The sequence below is a fragment of the Orcinus orca genome, chromosome 13 (assembly GCF_937001465.1).
Source record: "Orcinus orca chromosome 13, mOrcOrc1.1, whole genome shotgun sequence".
NCBI lineage: Eukaryota > Metazoa > Chordata > Mammalia > Artiodactyla > Delphinidae > Orcinus > Orcinus orca.
In genome coordinates, this window is record NC_064571.1 from 68592880 (window position 1) to 68616100 (window position 23221).

General features: G+C 44.9%; 1 protein-coding gene across 1 annotated transcript in view; it reads left to right on the forward strand.

The window, feature by feature from the left end:
• LOC117200783 (ALK tyrosine kinase receptor-like) overlaps nucleotides 1–23221 on the forward strand; it is a 690386-nt gene that overhangs the window by 429243 nt on the left and 237922 nt on the right. The window lies entirely within an intron of this gene.

The following is a 23221-nucleotide window of genomic DNA, read 5'->3' on the forward strand; positions in this document are numbered from 1 at the left end:
ACCGAATCCAGCAATACATTAAGATGATCATATGGCATGATCAAATGGGATTTACCCTAGGGATGTGAGGATGGTTCAAAATCCACAAATCTATCAATGTGATACACCACAGTAACAAATTGAAGAATAAAAACTGTATGGTGTTTATGATCATCTCAATAGTTGCAGAAAAACCTTTTGACAAAATTCAACATCCATATATGATAAAAACTCTCAACAAAGTGCCCTTGGAGGGAACATACCTCAACATAATGAAGACCATATATGATAAGTCCACAGCTAACATACTCAATGGTGAAAAGCTGAAAACATTTCCTCTGAGATCAGGAATAAGACAAGGATGCCTACTCCCACCACTTCTATTCAACATAGTATTGGAAGTCTTAGACATAGCAATTGGACAAGAAAAAGAAATAAGAGGAATCTGATTTGGGAGGGAAGAAGTAAAATTATCACTGTTTGCAGATAACATGATACTAAACATAGAAAATCCTATAGATGTCACCAAAAAACCACTAAAGGTCATCAATGAATTCGATAAAGTTGCAGGATACAAAATTAATGTATAGAAATCTGTTACATTTCTATACACTAACTGCAAACTTTCAGAAAGAGAAATTAAGGAAACAACCCCATTTATAAACACATCAAAATGAATAAAATACCTAGGAATAAACCTACCTAAGGAGGTAAAAGATTTGTACTTAGAAAAGGATAAGACACTATGAAAGAAACTGAAGAAGACACAAACAGATGAAAAGATATACTGTGTTTATGGATTTCTGCAGATCCTTAATTACCAAGTTTCTCTGTGAGAAAAGGAATCATTTCCACGATCACAGGAGTATAAAGTCACATGTGTACTCTGTGTGCCTTTCCGAGAGTCCCAATGCATGATTACTATATCAAACTTTGTTAAATTCAGGTTTGCCCAAATTTATTTGACTAATATCTTTGCAAAATTCCTGTTGAGATCCTGATGAACCAGCCATTAGTCCTCAGATTTTGCTTTGGAAAAATTCCCAAGGAACATTTATTGCTTTTAAAAGTAGAGGAACAACATTTAACAAATAATAAAAGCGGAAGCTCCCTGTATGATGGAGTGACTGTAAGTGTGGTATTTTATGGATTTACTACCTCTTTGACCTTACATTAAATCCTACCAGATTTGACTCCAGGATGCTTCCTAGGGACTCATTCTCACAGAAACCTCATTCAGATTTGGTGACTTTGGAGGTTTTGGGGGGAGTGGGCTCTGTCTTTTGAGTTTCCACCCCCCCCTCACCACATCTCAGCCTTGCCTTTAGCACTCTGCTTCCTGCTGCTCCAGAGCCAAGATCCAGGAAAGACAGAGCTCATTTTCCTTGTTACGTGCCGTGGCTAGAGTGGCCAGAATACAGAGCTGGAGAAGGTGGTGAGACCTTGATAGACACAGAGTAAATAAATCAGGCCTCTAATTAAATTTACATGATAAATAAATAGGTTGTCTCATTTATTTGGTAAACAAATTTAGGCAGATAATGAGATTTCTACTAGAGGCCAGTACAATGCCCCAGAGGCATATGCCAGCTATCACCCTGTTAACATTCCACGTTTTCTGTAAAGGGCTTATCTGGCTCATCAAGTGGTTGTGTCTGTAGGAGAAGGGACACGTGACAGCAAGCAAGATACATGCTGGTACATACAGGAGTCTGTCCTTCCATTTATGGCCACAGAAGAAATCAGAGAATAGCACCCAAGAAAGGGTTTTCTTTTTAGGGAAGAAATAAGCAGGTTTGTCATGGTCAAGGAACAGAACAAATGGAGCATTTATATCTCAGTGTTAAAAATCAGGAAACTGAGGTCAAGAGAATTAGAATCAAGACATGTTCTCTGCTCAGGGCTCTGCTGTGACTAGAGGTCTAGCAGAGAGCCAGGACGTTTGGTTGCATGGAAGAAGCTTCCTTGAATTAGAGAGGCAGGCTGTGGGATTTCCTCCTGGCCAGTGAGGTGGCCTTAAGCAGATCACTCCATGTCTGTGTGACTTAATTTCTTCATCTCTAAATAGAGACTAATAATGGTGGAAGGATCAACAAATGTTTGTGAGATTTGGAACTCTTTACAAATTGTAAGGCATGATGCAAATGTTTTGTTTTATTGTAACATTATGTAAATAACAGTAGGAAGCAAAGTGTAGTAGAAAAAAACAGTTTCTCTGGATTAAGAAGAGTGCTGGCCTTGAATTCTGACTTTTCATTCTTTTCCCTGCGTGAAGATGACACTGGAAAAAAATTCTGCCTGTCTCTGATTCAGCCTGTTTATCTTTCTGTGTATCCATTCTTGTACTCTTTATTTCTCTAGTTCTGTCTATGAAACAAACATGATCACTTCTTGGAAGGGAATCTTGATGCCAGACTTCGGAGAATCCTGTTCCCTAGAATTACTGTGCAGGTGAACGTTCTTTCGAGCATCGACATAGGAACTAACAAAATGAGTGTCCCTTTAATTCATGAGCCTCTCTAGCCCTGGAAAAGCTGGCAGTTACAGGACAGGTGAGAATGTCTAGGATGGGGTTTCTGAACAATCTGACATGTTCATGGTTCCTCCCCAAACCCAAGGCCTCAATTTTAGGTCCTAATTATCAGACTGGTCCTATGAGCTCCTGCCTCAAATTCCCTCTCTGGGCCTTATTGCTAGAATACAGGAAAAAGTCCATTCTGCATTTAGAAAAAAACAAAATAAAAACACATAGAAGGAAAGTGAGTGAGATTCCCATTCTTCCAGGATTTGGGATGGAGTTTATAAGCTCCACTCAAATCTCCCTCCTCCTTGAGCCCTTCAGGATTGCCTCAGCTAGAAGGCCATTCCCCTCTGCTGCACCTGCATGGTGTTTTGTTTCTAACACTTTTAGGCTCTAGTCTCGTTCTCTTCTCCAGATACATTTTTGTCCATGCAGATCTTCTCCTATATAAACAGTGCAAACAACATGAGGTCAGGCCTTTCAAACAGACAGGGCCTAATAAATGCTTGTTGAGTCAATGTTCGGCTTGAGTCTACACTCAAGGACAGGGGAGAGAGAATTGCACCATGACCATCACCTTGCAGCCCACTCTGCAGAGGTGCCACATATTCACCCAGGCCCACGCTACCCTTATCCTGGCTTTTCTCACGTTTCTCTCTGCTTAAGAGATGAGGAAATGAGGCAGGATGAGCATATAAGCGCTCACTGGGCAAAAACTTAGAGCCAGATGCCAATCTTCTCAAAAATTATTCTCACTTGAAAAGAAGTAGGAAGAGAGAATAAAGAGACTCCTTCCTGATTTGTGAGTCCAGGAGCTGGGGTCCCTGCTTTACCTGCACTTCCCTGGTCATCTCTGATGGTCAGCATTTCCTGCAGCTCTGGCTATTGGTCCAAGTGCCTCCCACCTCTAGCCTTGACCTGCAATCTCTAGCCCTCAAGATGCCCCACCTTCCCAGCGTCTCCTCCTCTAGTGCTCTGACTGCAGGGAGTGGTGAGCAGAGCCTGGTGGGAAGTGGGCACAGCAGAGTGGTCCTTGTGTGTGTTCCCTGGGCTCTGGGGCTCTGGGTGAATTCCACCAGGGAAGGCCCTTCTTCTGAGCTGTTGCTGCACACAGGCTCTATCCCAAGCAGTTCTTGGTAAGGACTTAGAGCTGCGTAGAAAACCTCAACCTTGGGAAAAGAGGCACCATATATTCACCATTACTAATTCACCCCTGAGTCCTGGCCTTTTCTTTCTCTCTGCCTGAGACATGAGGAAACTAAGATAGAAAAGGCCTTTAAGCTATCACTCAGCGGAACCCGACAGGGCTGACCACTGTGGAAACCCGTGGGCGAGCTGCCGTTCAGCCTCTTTGAATTGCCGCCTCTGGGCAGCAGGATGGCATAAATAGCCCCAAACCACGTCAGGGCCTGTCTCTGTTCAAGCTGAATTAAACTGTCATATGGATGGCAACTTTCCCCTCCACATCTGTTTAGCATAATTTAAAAATCGCAGCCCTTGCACCTACACTATCAGCACCACATGTGGTTCATCTTCCTTATTATCCTAAATTAAAGCGCTGCCTGGTGTCTGGATTTTCTGCATTGACCGTAATAATGGAGCTCTAATCTGACTCCCAATCAAACTTTGGGAGACGGCACGTTGAAGCGGAGGGGAGTTATGTAAACCTGATTTCCGAGGGCCACAGCAAAGGAGACCTCCACTGTGGCTGGGCCTGAAATCCCAGGCTTAGGTTATAATGACATTCAGATGCCAGCGCTGGCCTTGCGGTTGGCTCCTGTGCGTGACAGAGAGAGGGAGAGCGAGAGAGTACACGGAAGCAAGTGCATCTGGGCTTCGTTAGTTGGAATGTAATTTACGAAAGGCAGCTTTTCAGATGTTGGGATAATCATCAGGCTGTTATCGAGGTAGCGCATGGTAATCATGGGTTGACATGAGCAATCCATGCTCAATGAAATAAATGGGTTTGACTGGCAGGGCAGCGGTTGGACTTTAATAAAAAACAAATTGAATTTTTTTTCCTGCAACTTAATGTAAGAATCATCTGGACATATGCATAAAACCCACACAGTAGCAAAAACTCCTCACAGAAAGAAAAATGCCACAGCGCCGGGTCTCAGAGCCAATTTCAGTGTTATAAATTCTGTGCATGTTTGGGCAGTGGTTGAGACGGGGGTGGGTGAGGTGATGAGGGGAAAGCAATGCAGGGACCTCTCAGCATAAATCACATAATAATGGAAAAGTAATTTAATAGCATCCTGAAGCCTCGGAGTGAATCAGTGCTTTTCCTACGATGAGGCTGGGCTCTGGTGGGTGAAGAAATTGAGGCTGTTGACTCCTAGAATTATGCCCTCTTTGGGGGCCGTATACCCACGTACCTTGCTCGGTCAAGACTGGAGTCTTCGCTAAGGGGTCTGTTCACCTTTCCTCTATATGTCCAGTGTCCAGAGCCACGTGCTGTGGCTACTCACCCAGAGCCTTCAGTCTGCCACGCGCACCATCTCTGCTGTCCTAAGAGCTCCACAGGGCACCCCCCTCCATGCCTCGGAGCAGCTGTTTCATAGTCCAACTAGTTGGCTGTATGCACAGTTTTTCAAGTCTGGCACGTAGCAGGTGCTCTTGGACAAGCCTTGGGATGGCTTATGTATGCTGAGTCAGTTTGCAGGGCATAGAGGAAAAGGGCAAAATTTCAGCAAAGAGCACTGAGGACATCGATGAGGGTGTGCAGGAGGCCACTGGAGTTTCTTTGCATATAACAATACAGGTTATCATCAAAGCTGGGCTGAACATTTTCTGTCATGTCACCCCACCAAGTGGACCAGAATGTCATCTTTTTGAAGGTCAGATTAAATAAGCCATGGGCATCTTTAAGGCACCTGAAGCTTGTAAGGATACACAGGGGGAGCAGAGACTTATTTTTCATGGCAAGTTGATTTTAAATATAGACATTTGTACGAGGATGACGTCATCATTAAAGATCAGAGAAAGCCTAGAATTCTAAAGCTAGAATGATCTTAGAAATAATCCATCTGTAGATGAGGAGGCTTAAAGACATAATTACTTGCCCAAGGTCACACAACAAATTGGCTGCAGAGGCAGGGCTAGAACCCCAGGCTCTGGGGTCTTTGGTGCCGCTCCATGTCCTATGGAGTCCCAGACCCATTCAGCAGAGCTACCTACAGATGCTGTAGAAAGGGCCTGGCAAACCAGGAACTCCTTGAAATATCTCACAGCAGATAGCTGCTGCTTCTTCCAGACTGTGCACTCCCCTGTCGACGTTGCTTAGACCCCCTTCCACTTCCCACATTCCACTGCCCGTGACTACAGCTCCTGGCATCACCAGCTGGGACAGCATGGAGATAGCAATCAGATTGCTTGAAGGGCAGGCTGTGGGGGAAGAGCTTGACTAACCAGCCGGGATTTGGACTAACCAGCTGGGAGACCTTGGAGAAGTCAGGCTCCTTTGACTCTCAAATGTGGACATGGGATAAATAACTCTGGGGCTTTTGTGGCAGTTTTTGTTTTGCTGCAGTGGAACCCTTTTATACCAGGTGAACCCTTCATTGGCCACACCCTCCAGCATTGAGAAAGAAATGGAGTGGAGTGGTTCTGGTCGAAGGTGGAGAGGAACATGTGCCTTCTTTCTCTCTGCTGCACACTCCTAGCAGACCCTGAGATCGCCTCTCAAGCTCAGGACTTTGCAGAGCATGGTTAGAAAAGCACTGGAATAAGCTGTCTCAAAGGCCCTTTCAGCTTCAGCATTTTATGATTCTGTTAATAGCCCGGACTCAGGTGTCTGAACAGAGACCATATTAATTCAGGGCGCTGTACCCTGTGACCCCTCCCGAAGCTATTGCAGATCAAGATCCTCTCCTGCTCTTCTTTGACCAGGGGAGAGAGCCCAGTGCAGCCAGGGGGTGCTGCCCTGGGCCTGCCCACCTCCCTGGTACCCAGTGCCTCTCTCTGCTTTCCCCTGATCTAGGAAGCAGCATAGCTTCAAGGATTGAATACCCTATCCTGCAAGAAGAAAGACCTTAGGTGTCTTGAGAATTGGATTAGGCTGTCCGTTTAGGTTGCTGGAAAAGACTCATCACCTGCCAACTCACATGAGAACTGGGGCAGAGATTCACCAAGCACATGCATTGCTCTCAGATCAGTGGGGTTTTTTGTTGTTGTTGTTGTTGATTTATTTATTTATTTGGCTGTGCCCAGTCTTAGTTGTGACACATGGGATCTTTGTGGCAGCACATGGGATCCTTAGTTGTGGCATGAGGGATGTTTAGTTGCGGCATGTGAACTCTTAGTTGAGGTATGTGGGATCTAGTTCCCTGACCAGGGATGGAACCTGAGTCCGCTGTCCTGGGAGTGTGGAGTCTAGCTACTGGACCACCAGGGAAGTCCTGGGTCAGTGTTTTAAGCCATCTGGGAAACAAGGAAGTTGTGAGACATGTTCCTGTATTTTGCAAAGCTGGGGGTGGATTACACGTGCTAAAATGATGGTCCCGTGATGGGCAGTGATGCACAGAGCTGCAGCATCCCCTCAGATAGGACCCTCATCTCCTCTCTCTGCCTTTACTAATCCTTCACTGTCTCAGCCCCAAATCCCCTCCATGTGGACTTAACCAGCCCACCCCCTGCACCCATATATTATTATCTGTGTTATATAAGGCAATTAGACGCACGGTGAGGACTGGACTGCTCACCAAATCCCTTCTTGCATTTTTCGCACCTCAGGCAAGGAAGTGCGATTTATTCAGTGACTGCTGGATGCCAGCACAGGTCGTATGCAGACTGTTACAAAAAGTTATCTGTTTTAAGCTCATCTGAAGTGTATATCTTTATTTTCAAGTGAGGAAACTGAGGCTCAGAGGGATAAAATGACTCAAAAAGAGTAAAGAGCAGGCCCAATATTTGAACCCAGTCACACCAGAGGGTATTTTATGAACTCCAGTGCCACTTCACGCAAGGGCATGAAGTCTTGGGCTCCCGAGGAGCATGAGGGGGCTGACAGGTAGCTAGGAAATTCTGCTAAGGACCCGAGAAGGGACTGCCAGGGGCATCTGCAATCAGCAGGTAGATTTCCTGAGGGTACTGGGTGGACAGAAAAGAGATCGAACCAGGAGGGATCAAGGGCTGCGCCCATTTCCTGAGCAAACCTGACAGAGCACCCGCTGAGGATGCGAGCCGCTCCCTCACCACGTTGGCAGTGGCCGTTGAGGGCGGGGGGCTGCCAAGCTAGCCTGCGGTCCCAGGGGAGCATGCAGGGTGCTAAGAAGGAAACCGATGCAGGAAAATGAAGAGCACCACCCAGGCTGGGACCTGCAGCCATGGCCCTAGACAGGCAGGAAAGGGGGACTCGGAGTTTTGCTCCTGGTCTCTGAGAGCTTAAAGATCAGGTGAGTTTGGGGCAAAGCACACTTGTAAACTGGGCCATTTGGAATATATAGGCAACCCCTGCTTTTTATCAATACAACATATTTCTCTGTTTCATTCATTTCAAATGAAATGAAATTCATTAATTTCTCCAAAATGTACTTTGGCGAATCAGTCAGCCACACCCCTGCGCTTCTGCCATTTCACAGAAAAGGGGTCACCGCAGGCTCTTCCCTGGACCGCCTCCTCGTTGTTTCTTCAGCAGTGAGACCAGCAGGAACCTGCAGGCAGTCTTGAGTGGGGAGGTTGATAAGGGAACAGTGTGTTCTCAAATAAAAACGTTTCCCCTGCGACACTCTATACCTCTCAGGATATGCCTTTCAGGAGCATATCAACGTGTCCCTGACGTGAAGCCCCCCTGCACTCCATTCTGGCCGTGTGCTTGGTGAGCCTGGCGCTAGGCAGACTTGGCCGACAGAAACACCGCTCCAGGGCCACAGCACTGCAGAAGAGCAATCTTCTGCCCAGAAACTTTCCAGAAGGCTGGGAACTCGCTTATCTGCTGGCAAAATTGCCAACTGGGGGATTCAGCGCTGCTTCTCTGCAAAACAGGCGCTGAATTACCCCACACTTAACAAATGGTTGCCCTGCTCTCCTAAGCTTCCAACACAAATTGAATTGTATTTTTTCATTCGTGTATACAGTGGGTGTGCTCTAGCGCCAGCACTAATTTCCCCCAAGCAAGATAAATGCACAGACCTGAGCCTTCCTGCTTATATTATGTCTCATTCCAGCAAATTAAAATGTCACAAAGTTCCAGGATTATTTAGGAGACCCGGTCAGATGGGAGTGGTGCAGTGGAGGCGGGAGACTATCATCTGCTTTCACACCTCAGCCATCACTTAGATAACGAAGAATGAACACTGATCAAAACCTGGTTAACACTCACCACTTGCCATAAGATGAGAGTCTGTAGAAGGCAGTGTCGATGGAACCTTGCGAGAAGCAAGAATCTCTTGTTTTGGCAGTTTTCTTAAGTTATTTTTACGTTACTGGTATCCTGTTGTGGATCCCCCCCCCCCCCGCATTCACTCTTATAACCAACCACAATCAATTTGGCTTAATTCAGTGCTATAAAAATGTTCACCTAGAGTGGCCACTTGGTGAATCAAAGTTCATGAGTAAACAAAGTTCACACGATGAGAATTAGAGTTTGATTTCAAGAGGCTCTGAGAGGAGAATAGCAGTAGGAAATGGAATTGAGTTTGCAGCTGGAATGCCACTGGTTGTGCCCGCCTGAATTCTCTGAAGTTGCCAAAGAACAGGTATTAATAATTTAATACATTGCTTACGCATGACCCTTTTCTCACTGCTATCTCCCAGGCATCAAAGGGCACTGCAGCAGCTCACTTTTGTCCCTAAGGCATCCTTTTAGGAAAGGGGGTGTGAGTCATCCCATTTTCCAGAGCAGAAAACACAGGCCCCCAAAATCCTCCTGAGTACCTGAGCAGTACCCGAGAGAGGAATGCAGTGCCGCCCCACTCCTCGCCTGCAAAATGGTGGAAGCACTGACCTCAAAGCAATTCTAGGGAACTTTTCCCTGTTCCCGCCCAGAGGTCAGGCTTTTCGCACCAAATCTTCATGAACGAGGGTCTGCAAAGGGGCAGGCACTTCATGTGAGAAGTAGTCAGGAGAGGTAGTTCGGAGGCTAAAATATGTGACTTTCTGGGACATTTCAATGGTTTATAGAGCCAGTGGGACCAAACACATGAAGTCAAAGCTGTCCCAGAAAATTCAAGATAAATGGTAGCCAACCGATGGGGGCTGACAGTCAAAAGCAGGGGCCACCAAAAAGGCAGGCAGGTAGAAGCCCATTGTAATGACACTTAACCCCCTCATGTGTGTTTCAGTTTAGAAAGAGCCTTCAAATTCATCTTATTCAACATCCTGGGGTCAGAGGTGTCATGGCCCTGCTTTACAGGTAAGGAGGCAGGGCGAGGCTCAGGGAGACGGAACGTCAAGAACAAATCTCTGAGCACAGCTGGGATCCAGACACAGCTCTCCCGATGTGCAGCCACATTCTGACCACTGCACCACACTCCCTCCCCACACAGGGTTAGAAACAGAGGAGCTTGCTGTCTCTGCTCCAGTATCAATGATGACTGCAAGGGAAGTTTTCAGATGGAAGGTTCTGGCCAAGGACTCTCCTCACTTGAAGCCTTAATACCTGGGGTTCTCACTGCCTGAAATCCTCTCCCCGTCTCATCCAGGTCCCCTCCTGTACGTCCCTCAGGTCTCTGCTCAAATGCCAGCTCGCCAGGGGGGTCTCTTCTTGCTACCTACCCATGCCCATCAAAGTTATCCTCCATACCTTCTTAAAGTTTTCTCCATAGCATTCTCACTTTTTATTTGTCAGTGACCTGTCTCCTTCCTCTGAGTCCAGCCGTGAGAGCTGAGACTTTGTCATCCTTGTTGCTCTATCCCTGTGTCTAGATTAGGAGTTGGCTGTTTCTGTAAAGGGTCACATAGTAAATAGTTTAGGCTTTGGGAGCTGTACATTCTCTGTTGCCACCGTTCAGCTCTGTCACTGTAGCGTGAAAGCAGCCATAGACAATGCGTATATCAATGGGCATGACTGTGTCCCAGTAAAACTTTATGGACACTGAAATTTGAATTTTATATAATTTTTATATGTCATAAAATATTCTCCCCACCCCCCCCACCCAGCCATTTCAAAAGATAAAAAACATTCTTACCTTTTGTATGGGCCGTACAAGACATGTTGGGCTCAATTTGCCTTCAGGCCATAGATTGCTGACCTCCTCGTCTAGCTCAGTGGCTGGCACAGAATAGGCACACTGTAAATAATTGTTGAACGAGTGACTGAACAAATACTTGCCTTAACCATATCATGCAGTTTTGTCAGGCAACAGGTAATCAGCCATCCGGTGTTGTTTAAGAGGCAGGTGCCATGAAGGGGGCTCTGGAAGTCAGACTTGGCCCTGTGCGCAGGGAGCCCTCAGTCTTGTTGTGCATGTAAGGGGAGGGAGGGCAAGGAGGGGAGGAAGGCAAGGCAGGAGCTGTAGAAGCTTTTCATCAAAACAAGGGGAAGCCAGGGAATTATCCCATCTTCCCTGAAGCTTACCCAGAGACTGGTCCCCTTAATAAAAACCTCTTTGGACCTACGGATGGACAGGATGATGGAACAGACCCACAGATATAGAGATCAAACTAGTGGTTACCAAAGGGGAGAGGGAAGGGGGAGAGGCAAATTAGGGGTATGAGATCAAGAGGTACAAACTACTGTGTATAAAATAGATACGCAACAAAGATATATTGTATAGCATAGGGAATTACAGCCATTATCTTACAATAACTTTTAGTGGAATATAATCTGTAAAAATACTAAATCACTATGCTGTACACCTGAAACTAACGTAATATTGTAAATCAACTATACTTCAATAAATAATAAAATACTTAAAAAAAAAAAAAAGAGCTCAGTAGCCACAGCCTGAGGGGGGCAGTGTTGTCTTGGAGGCCTGATTCTCTAAAGAAACACTGCAGAACGCTTGTCCCTTAGAGACACACAGACAACTACAGTGCTGTGCGTCTGGGACTGGGGAAGGAATGCACTGGACACTGTGGGACGGCAGGGGAAGAGGCCCCTCCCACAGGCTGGAGAAGTAAGGTGGATCAGAGGCATTTCTCAGAGGAAATAGCTGAGAGAAACCTTCATTCATACATTCAACTACCAAGTGTTGAGAGGCACTGGGGTAGGAGCTGAAGATAAAGACAGGCGTGGGCTTTACTTTGAAGAACTCAACAATTGCTAGAGGTTCATAGTTAACTATTATTTCATTAAATTGGTGGTCGGTGCTATGGAGAAGAAATAGAAGGTGTCATGAGAATACAATAGGCACCCAGGCTAGGTGCCAAGGAGGGTATGGGTTTGTCTGGCAGACAAGTGGGAAGGGGCGTGCCAGGCCTGTGCAAAGGCTCAGTGGCATGAAGGAGCCATCAGTATGGCCACAGTGTGAGGTGTGTGCTGGGGAGAGGGGGTAAGGACTCCCCCTGAGGGGGTGCCCAGCTACCCCAGGGTCTTGTGTGTGGTGCTGAGGAGTTTGGGTTCAATCGTAAAGTCTGAAATTTTTCATTTGAATGGTGGCCAACCATGTCTCTGGATGGTCTAAAATCTTGAGTTTTCCATCAAGGGCTTAAGACCTGTCATCGAATCTGCCTCACAGGAGAATTTGCAAGAAAAGAACTTGCCACCTATACTTAGGGTTGAGCAAACCCCAGACAGCTCGTGATGTCAGCCGAGATATTCTAAACAAAGCATCACAATCGGGAAATGACACTCTGAACACAGACCTGTTTTTCTTTAAAATGGGACATGATTCTACCCATTTTGCAGGATGAAAAGTTCAGAGTTGTCTCCAGTGAAAGTGAGGGTAAGATGATTTCCCTCACATCAGTTCTTAACCTTTTGTCACTCATTCTGACACATTCTTCAGCTGGGTTTTCTTTGTGTTTGCAGGTGTTCTTGTTTGTAAACCACCCCTTTGCATGGCTGAGCTCCTGTGGGTCTCTGGATGCCTCTGAGTATGTGGCTCTGTGTGGCTCAGCGTAGATCTCCTTGGTCCCTCTGCAGACTATTCGTTTTCATCTTTCACCCTGATGGGGGGAAGGAAACCTGTGATGCCATGCCTCCCCCACTCCCTCTGGGCCTGTAGGCTCCTTCTATGGTCCTCTGTTTCCATTTTTCTCTCCTCCAACTTTCTCTTTCCCCTCTTTTGTCCCCCTTCCCCTCTCCCTGCCTCTCTGCTCCATAATTGTCCGTAATATAGACAGAAAATTGTATTATTTTGTTATAATTATTTGAAAAGATTTTATGTTTCCTGCTTTTCATTTAAAAGGCTGATGAGAGAACAGTATTATATTCCTCTCTCAGAAACCGGTAAATAAAAGGTTTTCTTTGTGGATGAGCCCTCCCTGGCTACAGCGTTCTCCATCTGCTTTCTACACAAGGGTGCCCTACGCCGGGGAACTCCGTTCTCATCAAAATCACTCTTGCTAGAGCAGCCAGCTTTACTGTGGGGAGAGTGAAAACTCTAAGAGAGATAAGCTCCAGGGAGCCCTCCTCTGGAGCTGAAGTCACCCAAGTTCTGAGGAAGAACTTTCTCCACGGGCTCAGCCTTAGATCCCGCTTGCCCTGAGACTGTTTGCATCTCTGTATGAGACCCTGTGGTTTGGACTGGAAGAGGTCCTGAAAATAAGCCAGTTTCACATACTGAGACAACTACATATGCATATAGCAACTCTTTTCCTTAAATCATCTTCCAGGTCTAGTGTCCCTGTAATATCTTGAGAATCGATCTTAGTTGTGTTTATCTTCTCTTTCTTTTTAGAAATTCATTAGAATCCTAGGTTTTAATAGTTGCATCCTTGATATAAGGAGTTTAATTGTGCAGCTCTTAGCATGCCCTAGAGAGTCTAATGAGGAATAAATAATCCTAAGCAGCCTCCCTTAGGGATGAGGAATATACTCTTTACCCAGAGGCTCTTGTTAAGGAGATTTGCTAATTGTTTCTACAGTGATAGGCTACTCCCCAATTAGGTAGGAGATTCCCTCAGGGCTGGAATCATTTCTTATCCTCTGAGGGTGTTCCCTTAAGTCCTTAACACAGGGCCCAGGCAGAGGAAGGATTCCAGACTGTCCCCAGGAGTGCTTCTGTGCCCTCGGATTGTTTAAGCAATGGTTAAGGAACTCCATCAGTTTTCTTCTTGCCTTCATGTCCTCATCTGTAGAAGGAGACACTCTCTCTGGACCTCATTTAGGGGAAGAAAAGGGAAAGAAAGTCCTATTTATTGAGCATGAGTGACATCCTGTGCTTTCCCATCTGCTCTTACCCCTGACTTCTATGAGGCACATTTTAGTAGGAACTCAGGCTCAGTAAGGCTAAGTGATTTACCGAGTAATGCAGTTAAGTGTTAGAAATGGGACTAAGTGACTTCTGGGTAAGGACCTAGAATAGCGGTGGTAAGGGGTCAGTAGGTGTTGATCACTGTTTCTATCACTGCCGTAGTCACAAAACCAAGCTATTGGATTTCCAAGCCCATGCTGTAAGGGTGAATGAGAGGAAACATGCAGAATTCACTGAGGTAGGATGAAGAGCCTTGTACATTGGGTGAAATTCAAGTAGTTTCCATCACATGTAAACTACAAGTTAACAGCCAATGTGGAAAGGGTTTGCCAGTGGGGCTGTACAGGTGGAAGCCTCCCTCCTTGGGTCTCTGGCCTCCTTCTTCCAGCCCAGCCTCCTTCCTTGGGTGGAAAGAAGGCTACTACAGAGGGCCCAGGCTACAGTCTTAAAAAAAAAGACTAATTTTTCCCAGGGCAAGAAGTGGAGAGACCCAGCATAATTTTGGAGCGTGTTCTGTCAGTCCCTCGTGCAGACTGCACCCAGGAGTCAGGCTGATGAAATGGCACCGCCCATGACCACTCCAGTGCCAAGCAACTGCTTTTCCCACCGAGCCCTGCTGAGAATGCACTGGCAACACACACCAATTTTACAAACAAGAAAGCAGGATCCAGAGGAAAGAAGCGTTTTCTCCCCAATTGAAGTTCGTTCTTTCCCCTGTTTTTACCATCTCCGCCGACCAGGGGCCCAGCTCGCATTTCCTCTTTCTTCACTTCAGAGGCTGTGGGATCAGTGTGCAGGTGGAGCTGGGGAGGGAAGGGGGACCCCTTGACGCCCAGGTTCCCGAGGCTTTGCTGCGTCCAGAGACCACTAGGAACCTGGACTTGAAGGGTTTGAGTCACCCGCCTGGAAAGCACACACTCATTCAGAGTTACTGACTGAAACTGGTTCCCAACTCGATTTTCTCTGCCCCTTCTCATTTTCCTGCCTAAACTTAAGCATTGACACTTGTCGCTGCTATAAAATGTAGCCGTGGGGGGAAAAAAATGTCTCTGTGCGGTTGACAAAAGAGAAAAGGCACTCTGTTCAATCAACTGTGGGAGAGACAGAATTATTTATGCTGCCTTTATCAGTCACTGGAAAAGGTAATTTCATTGCTGAATTTCAAGTTTTTCATTAATTAACCACTTTTTCAGTTCAGTGCTCCGCAGCTAGGCAAAAACCCATGGCAGAGCCGTTTTGGAAGGGGGCTGGGGGGAACTTGGCTTTGGCCCTAATGCTCCCAGTGACATATGGATGTTTTCATGTTTTTGTTTTCTGCAGTTTCTTTGGCTGTGTGCTGGTGCAGATATTGGTTGTTTCATTTAAGACTCAGAGTCTCACCCAAACTGTCTGCAATTTAGTATGTCATAATATATATGTGGGTAAATCATCTCTGTGTCATCTTTCTCAACGTTCCGTTATTAAAGCCCATTTATCACGGTAGAATGTCCCTCCAAGAGATGACACAAGGTGCACACGTCCCCGAGTCTGGTATTTAACACTAATAGGCTGAGCTTTCTCTCTGAAGCTAAACTAGGAATTGAGAAAATGCAGCGGAATGAATCAGGAAAATGCTTTCTTGGAGATGGAATGAGATTGAGACTAGAAAGGGGATTCGGAAGAAACCTGAACTCTCCAGATAATTGCTTCCTCTTTTCCACTTCGCTCAGAAAGTGGAAACCTGGCGAGACTTGCCTAGGGAACAGCGAGTGACTTGTTTCAGGGAGTCCGTGCGGCGGCTCTCCATGAGATAGAGGCGTGCAAAGTTTTCAGAACGTTTTCAAGCGTAGCAATGAATGGATGATATTGTGTGATTGTGACATTTCTGTCTGAAGACATCTTTTGGGATCAGAGTCTTTGAAATGTCATTCTGCCAAAACAGAGAGCAGATAAAAGCTTTGTCAATTCCGAGACACCTGAGTGGCTACTATGTACCAGGCTCAGGACAGGTTCTAGGCGTGTGGAGAAGAATGTGCTCTTGGTCCCCATGAGCTTATGAGTGAATGAACAGTGAAAAATGGCAGCAGGGCCTGCCTGTTGGCTCTTAGCAAGGCCAGTATTTCTGGGCCCTGGTCACATGATCCCACAGTATCTGTAGGGAATCAATTACCTAAGCCATAGGTAATCAGTTTGTCAGCTGGGATGCCTTGAGTATGTAGTGAGTTTTTAATGTCTGAGAATACCGAAGGCAGTGAGACAACCAAATAGTGTGATCTAGCTTCTGTAGCCTTTGGTCACAGAGCAGCTGGCTTTCCTTAAAGGCCCCTCCTCACTAGGATTTCTTCATTTACAGAAATCACCACCCAGAGTTCCTTACATCTTAAAAAAAAAAAAAAAAACTTTTATAATTTATTTTTATTAAAATAACATATTCATTGTGAAAATTTGAGAAACCAAAGCCAAAAAGGCAGAAAAAGTACTCATAGCTGTATGACTTCAAGATAACCACATTTAACATTTTGGTGCATATCCCCCCAGTTTCTTTCTATGCATATATTTATGTTACATAGTTCATAGATCATACTACAGTTCTGTTTTGTGACTTTTTTATTACATAGAAATATATCATAATCATCTTCCAGGTCGGTTGTTCTCCTCCAGCTTTATCTCCTCTTCACATTGTATGCATGAATTACTTCACTTAACCATTCTCCTTTTTAGGCTGTTTCTTTCTTTTCTTACTATTATCAATATGTCATAATGTTCTGGAAACTAAATTTTACTCACCTCCATATCATTTCTATTAAACAAATTTTCAGTTTTGAATTGCCGAGGCTTAGGTTTTTGCCACATTTCAAGGTTATTGTCAAATTTTCCACAGAAATCTTCAACCAATTTACGTTCCTGCCAGCAACATGTGTGGCAAGTTGTTTCTCAGCATTCTTGCCTTGGTTTCTTACAAGGGTTAACTTCTTAACAACACATGAGTGCTTTGGGGATACACCCAGAACATCTTATTTCTTGTATTGGGAGACAGCAAGTCAATTCTGCTGCTGTTACTGGTTTCTTAAATATAATGAGACAAGCTAGTGGTGCTTCCTTGATGGTCTAGTGAGTTCTGTGTAAACCCAAGATGTCCCGACCAAGCATGATGTGGCCACTTGAATCCCCGGGAGCCTAATAACTGGTTAAGGTTCAGCCGTGGTGAGTGCCATCATGAATAGGCCAGGATAAACTGAACAGCTCATAAAGTGATCCAGGCAGGGTGGCTCTGGCTGGGCCTTAGCCTGTTTTCCTGACCTGGCTTTCCTCCCCGCAAGCTTGTAGCTCAAGCATGGGACACTAGGTTCAACTTGCCATAAAGGGCAGCTCCAGTAGACCCTGTATAACTAGCCACACTGGAAAAGTCTCTCAAGGCAGTAAAAGCTAATTCGGTGCTGATACACAAAATTCTGAGTGTTAGTAGTGGTTCCCACACATGCCCATAGATTTTTCTCTTTCTTTTCTCTTCTCTTTCCTTCCTTTTTTCTTCTTCCTTTCCTCTTCTCTTTCCCTTTCTGCTCCTTCCTCTTCCTGTTCCTCCTCTTCTTCTTTTTCTCTTTTAACTGCTCTAATTTAATCCCACCAAGTATTGAACTCATATGCAAAAGGTAATAAAATCCTTCTATGAGAAAAACAGAGTTTATGTTCAGAATAACAACCTCTGTATTTTGCAAGATTCTGTGAAGTTGCTGCTGTGCGACAGGGACTGGGTGAGGGGAGGCTGGCTGCTTTTGTCTTGCCGCTCTGCTTTGCCATGTGATAAACCGATCCCGGGGAGAGGTGGCTGCTGGCAATTAAGAGAGCTGGGCCACTGCCTTGGGGATTCTCCACTGAATAATCTGACTGAGAAGGAGATCCCTAGGGTTCCTCTCATTTGTTTGGGCTCTGTTGTTGTTTATTCAGGAGCTAACAAATATTATTTTTCCATAATCCACTTGCTTGATGCCTGGTTTCTAACACTTGATTGGTTTTCTCCTCCCTTTGCTCTTGCTACCCTTCCCTCACTAATTGTAAGCTTCTCTTAGGCTTGCCAAACAGGGTCCTGGGATATCTATCTATATCCATCTATCTATCTATCTATCTATCTTCCTGCACTTCAGTGCCCTTCATGCTCACCATTAGGAAGCTACATGCTAGCAAAACCTAAGTTTAAATCTCCATTTCACTGTTTGGGGTCTTTTTTATTCTTAGATTTGAATCTTCTTTGCCTCAGTTTTGTCATCTGCAAAAATAGGTATACTAATCCTCTCTCCCAGGGATTTATGTAAGAATGGAATGAGACTACATTAAATCATCCTGCCATGCAGAGCCACAACAGCCCCACAGTTCACATTGTCAGCTGGAGTTGTGCTGTGCAGTCATTTTCCCCGGTGCCATGCCTGGCACAGCGAGGTGATCGGTAAATGGAAGCAGCTGCTGCTGCCTTTCTACTTCTGAAAACAGCCTCAGGTCAGTAGGCTGTACTGTTATCCCCAGTTGTACATGGGCTGCAAGTCTGGGGTCCCAGTGAGAGGTCAGCTATCCTGACTCTCTGGAAAGGTGTATGAATGGTGGATCTGAAAGCAGACAAAGTCTTCTCCTTCCCAAGGAAGGAAGCAGAGTGCCTAGGAGGGCACATCACATATCCATTGTCTAGGCAGAGCCTAGTCTCTAGAAATGTCATTCTAGTCTCATAGAAATGTCATCCATACCTATGAGAATGAAACTGGTTGCCTTACCTGAGCTGCCCTAAAATCCCCAGCAGACTGCTGACATTCACCTGGTGAGAGTTTGGAACTGATCTAACTAACAAACTATGCAATTCCTGGATCTCTTCTAGAAACAATGCTTTCCATCAGTTCATCCTGGTGGTTCTCAAATTTATCTGCACATTAGAATTTCCTGGAAATTTTAAAAAATTGTCAAAGCCCAGGTCCCACTCAGACCAGTTAGTCACAATCTTGGGGGTGAGACACAGATACCAGTGTTTTTTTCAAGGCACCAGGTGATTCCCATGGCAGACCAGTTTGAGAAGCACTTGATTTAGCCTAAGGTGGAAAGAAGGTGAAGACGGTGCAGTGACTCAGAGCCCAGCATGGTCCGTGCCTGCCATTATCTGGTCCACCATAGCGCTGCCTGCCCCCAGGAAGGTTGCTGGGAAATTTGCTATGGGCCGTGTTCTGTTCCATTGATTGTGGTGCTGTTATGTCTCTTTCTAAGGCCTCCTTGCCACATGCGTCCGAGGCATAGCATCTAATCTCTATTTTCCTTGGAAGAACTCAGAGGAGGCTTTGCAAATACCATAGTGAGAGCCTTAAGGGAAAGTAAACCAGAGTAGAAGTTTTCAATCACTTTGCCCTCAGCAGGCAGGACCCCATTCCCTAGTCTCTCTGTAATAAAGCAAGAGGCCCAGGGGTCCTCTCAGATCAAACCCTGGAAGAACCATAGAAAAACCAAGTTGTTGCAGCACAAACACACCAAAACGTAAAGCAACAACCCAAAGATAACAACTTGTCTCTGACTCAGAGCAGAGCTTTAGATGTCACCACCCTTCTTAAGGCCTCTGATTCCTCACTCATGATGATCTCAGTGGATAAACTGAGCTCTTCCATTCCAGGACTCTGTAAATATGAGTGCTTTTTATTATTATCATTTATTTCTTAGGAGGGAAATGGAGGAAAAAAAAGAAAAAAATGGGAGGATAGACTGAGCAACCCAGGGTGAGGCATCCCTACAGATGACCTTGGTAGTGACAAGAAATCTTGGAGGAGATGGGCATTTTGCCACATGGTCTCAATAGAGGTAGGAAACAGTGGTCTTTCCTTCTATAAGGATGGGAAGTGGTAGAGGAGATCCTCCATGCCAGGCACAGGACTAGGTGTTCTGTGAACACCCATTTGACAGTGTCTACTCCTCTGTTGATTTGATTTTGTTTCAATTTTGATAGTTAAAAAGATAATACAGGTAAGAGAAAATGTCTGTCACCCACTTGAGACTGGCCTTTGAGAGTCCAAGTTAGAATGGTCTGTTCCCAAGGTTCAGAAGGATTATCCCCTGAGAGGAGGGTATATTATCCCCAGGGATGGGGGAGGCAACTCCCCACATCAGAAATAGACTATGGGTTTGTATGTTACAAAATCATCAATTGCCCTACCTCCCCCTGGTGTGTCATTCAGCCTCTGCCATGTCTGTCTGTAGAGTTTTGCTAATTTCAGGGGGGAAGGATCCATGATCCACGTGAGCAGCATCACTGTGGATGAGGATGTGTTAGGCTTTGAAAATCATCCTAGTCTACAGATGGTCTCAAGATCAGGCAGGAAGACTAGATATTCCTGAGTTTTTCTGTTGCTTCCCTGGATCTTCTCCCAACTCTAACATCAACCCTTCCTCCCCCTGGAGTTGAGTGATCTTTTCTGAATGGTAATCAGTGTCTCCCTTTCATTCTTTAATCCAAGTTACCCCCTTGCAAAAATTGAAAATATTTATATCATAAAAATATGTAAAAGCCTCCTACCAGGGTATCTAGCACAGAGTGAGTGTTCCATGTAAGTAAACTGAATTTGAAATGAATTGTCTTTGGAGAGAGATATGGGTAATTAATTGTTAAACAGCTAATACTTTCTACCATGTTCTAGGCCCTATGCCAGCACAGAGGAGTCAAACTGACCACTGCTTTGGGAGGCCATGTTTTTGTGAGCAAAGCAATATAAAGACCAGCTTCAATTCACAGCAGTTTAAATGGCCTGTCTAGGCAGGGGATGTAATGGCCTGTCTAGGCAGGGGATGTAATCTTCATTTGATCTTACCCTTGGGAACCAAGTCACGTCTCCAAATAGAAGGTACCCTACCCAGGATGGACTAGCCCTTTCAGATCTGCTAAGCCCTTTGCTGAGTAATGTCATTTTGCCAAGGATCCCAACCTCTGGTCACTGGAGCACTTGATAGAAGGCTAACAGTTAAGAAATGTTAGAACAAAGAGATCTTTTCTCTGCCCCCAAGCCCTCCATTCTTGTAAATTGGGTCCACGTTCACTCCAGTGAGTATGTTGTGAAGTGCCATAGGCAAATGTTAAAATTTTGCAGATGGAAAATGTCGGGAATCTAGCTTCCCCTTTACTTTCTTCTTCCCTCTCCCCTTCCCGGTTGTTCTGCTGTTGAGCCAATTACGAGGAGTGTAATGGCCTGATCAAGGAAAGAAATTGTCCTGCTGTACTTGGCCCTGAGCAGACACCATCAGGAGAATGAACATTTGGAGTCTCCACATTTTAAAGAGGAAATTGACAAATACATGCTGAGAAGGTTATAGGCCTAGAGAGGGGGCACGCCTGATCAAAGAACTGGGGGTATACAGCATAGAAAAGAGAGAACCTAGAGGTTCTGATAACTGTTTTCAAATAGTGGAAAGAACATTGTGTGGGGAGAGGATAGACTTCCTCAGTTCTGTCCAGATGGCAGGATAGGACCCGTGAATGGACATTAGAGAGCAGCAGGTTTGAGCTTGGACTAGGTCAGACACAGCTCACAATGAAAGCTCATCCGATACAGAAGGCGCTGTCCCATAAGCTGCAGGCAGCACCCTCCTCAAGGTGCTCCAGCAGAAGTTGGATGGCTGCCAGGGAGAGCAGAGGGGGATTCCTGCCCTGGCTGGTCAGAGGATTGCAAGGTTTGTGTGGCCGGTGGGAGTCTGTGCTTCCTCCTTGTCCATTTCTTCCTCTTCCTCTTTCTCTTAATCCTAAATCCATTATTATGTCCTTGCTGAGCAAGGCCGGGGATCGGTGATGCTCATGCTGGCCTACACCAGAGTCCCTTTGCAAACCTTTCAAATAGCATCACCAAGACTCCGCCCCAGACTAGTTAAATAAAAATATCTGGGGATGAAACCCAGGCATCCACATATGTTTATAGTCCCGCAGGTAATTTTAATGGGAAGCCTGAGCTGGGAACCACTGGCCCAGACAAGGAGAGAATGTGATAATAACCCTGCTCCACCCCCTGCCTACCCCAGGCCACTGACATTTACCCGTTTAACATGCTGTATGATATTATTTTTTTTAAATAAAGTTTAGTTTTGTCTCAATATATTAGTAGCATTTAAGTTTAGATCCTCGTAAGTGGTTTTAGTAGCTTATATTCTTATATTACTTTAGCAGGTAACACTGGCATTGAGAGAGATAAAGGGTGTGTGGACATGTGGATATAAATGAACATGATCCGTTTTCAGACACGGTGGATGCTCTACTGACGCTGAACTTTGTTTCCTCTTAAGCTTCTGTGCCTCACCCAGCAAAGGGCCATACCTTCCTCCATGCCCAGCCCAACACTCCTCTTCCAGTCACCAGGCTGCTGTTGTATAGTCAGTCACCTAATAACTGTAATCCGGGCCGTGCCGCCTTATTTTAAAGTCTTTTGAAGGGTGCAAGCATTCTTTTCTCTTATGGCGCTTGTTGTGAACCAGAAAGAAGGGAAGCCATTCTCTGAAATTGTAAGGAGCTGTGGAGCTATACTTAGCTGGTATCATGGGACCTTCTAAAGTTGTGCTGTCCAATAGAAATGTAATACAAGCAACATAGGCAACTTGAAATTTTCTAGTAGCCACATTAAAAAAGTAAAAATAAACAGGTGAAACTAATCTGAATACATTTTATTTAACCCAGTATAGCCAAATCATTATAATTTCAATATGTAAATGATATAAAAATTATTACATTAAAAATCACATTTGAAGTTATTATATATTAATAAGATATTGAGTATAATTTACATAGTACAAAATTTTCTCATTTTAGGTATAAGAGTCAATGATTTTTAGTAATTTTATAGAGTTAGACTGTGGTGTGCAGCTACCACTACAATCTAATTTTAAAACAGGTCCATCATGCCCCAGAAAGCATTCAGCCTATTTGTAACCATTCTCAGTTCCCAGCCCCAGCCCCAGGCAACCACTAATCTAGTTCCTGTCTCTATAGCTTTAAAGGTAATTGTAAAATATGTGTCTTCTGTGTTTAGCTTCTTTCATTTAACATAATGTTTTTGACATCCATTCGTGGTGTAGCGTGTATCAGTACTTTGTTCCTTTTTATTGCTGAATAATATTCCATTTTAAGGATATGCCACAATTTGTTTATCCACTCACCAGTTAATGGACACTTGAGTTGTTTCAAGTCTTTGGCTATTACATATGAATAAAATGCTGTGAACATTCACATACAAATTTTGTGTAGACAAATACAGGAAATGTTTTCATTTCTCTCGGGTAGGTACCTAAGAACGGAATTGCTAGGTATACGTTAACTTTATGTTTAACATTTTAAGAATCTTCAAAACTGCTTTCCAAATAATGAGATATTTTACATTTTTAAAAATGTATTCAAAATCTGCTGTGTGTTTTATACTTTATAACACATTCAGTTTGGACTAGACAC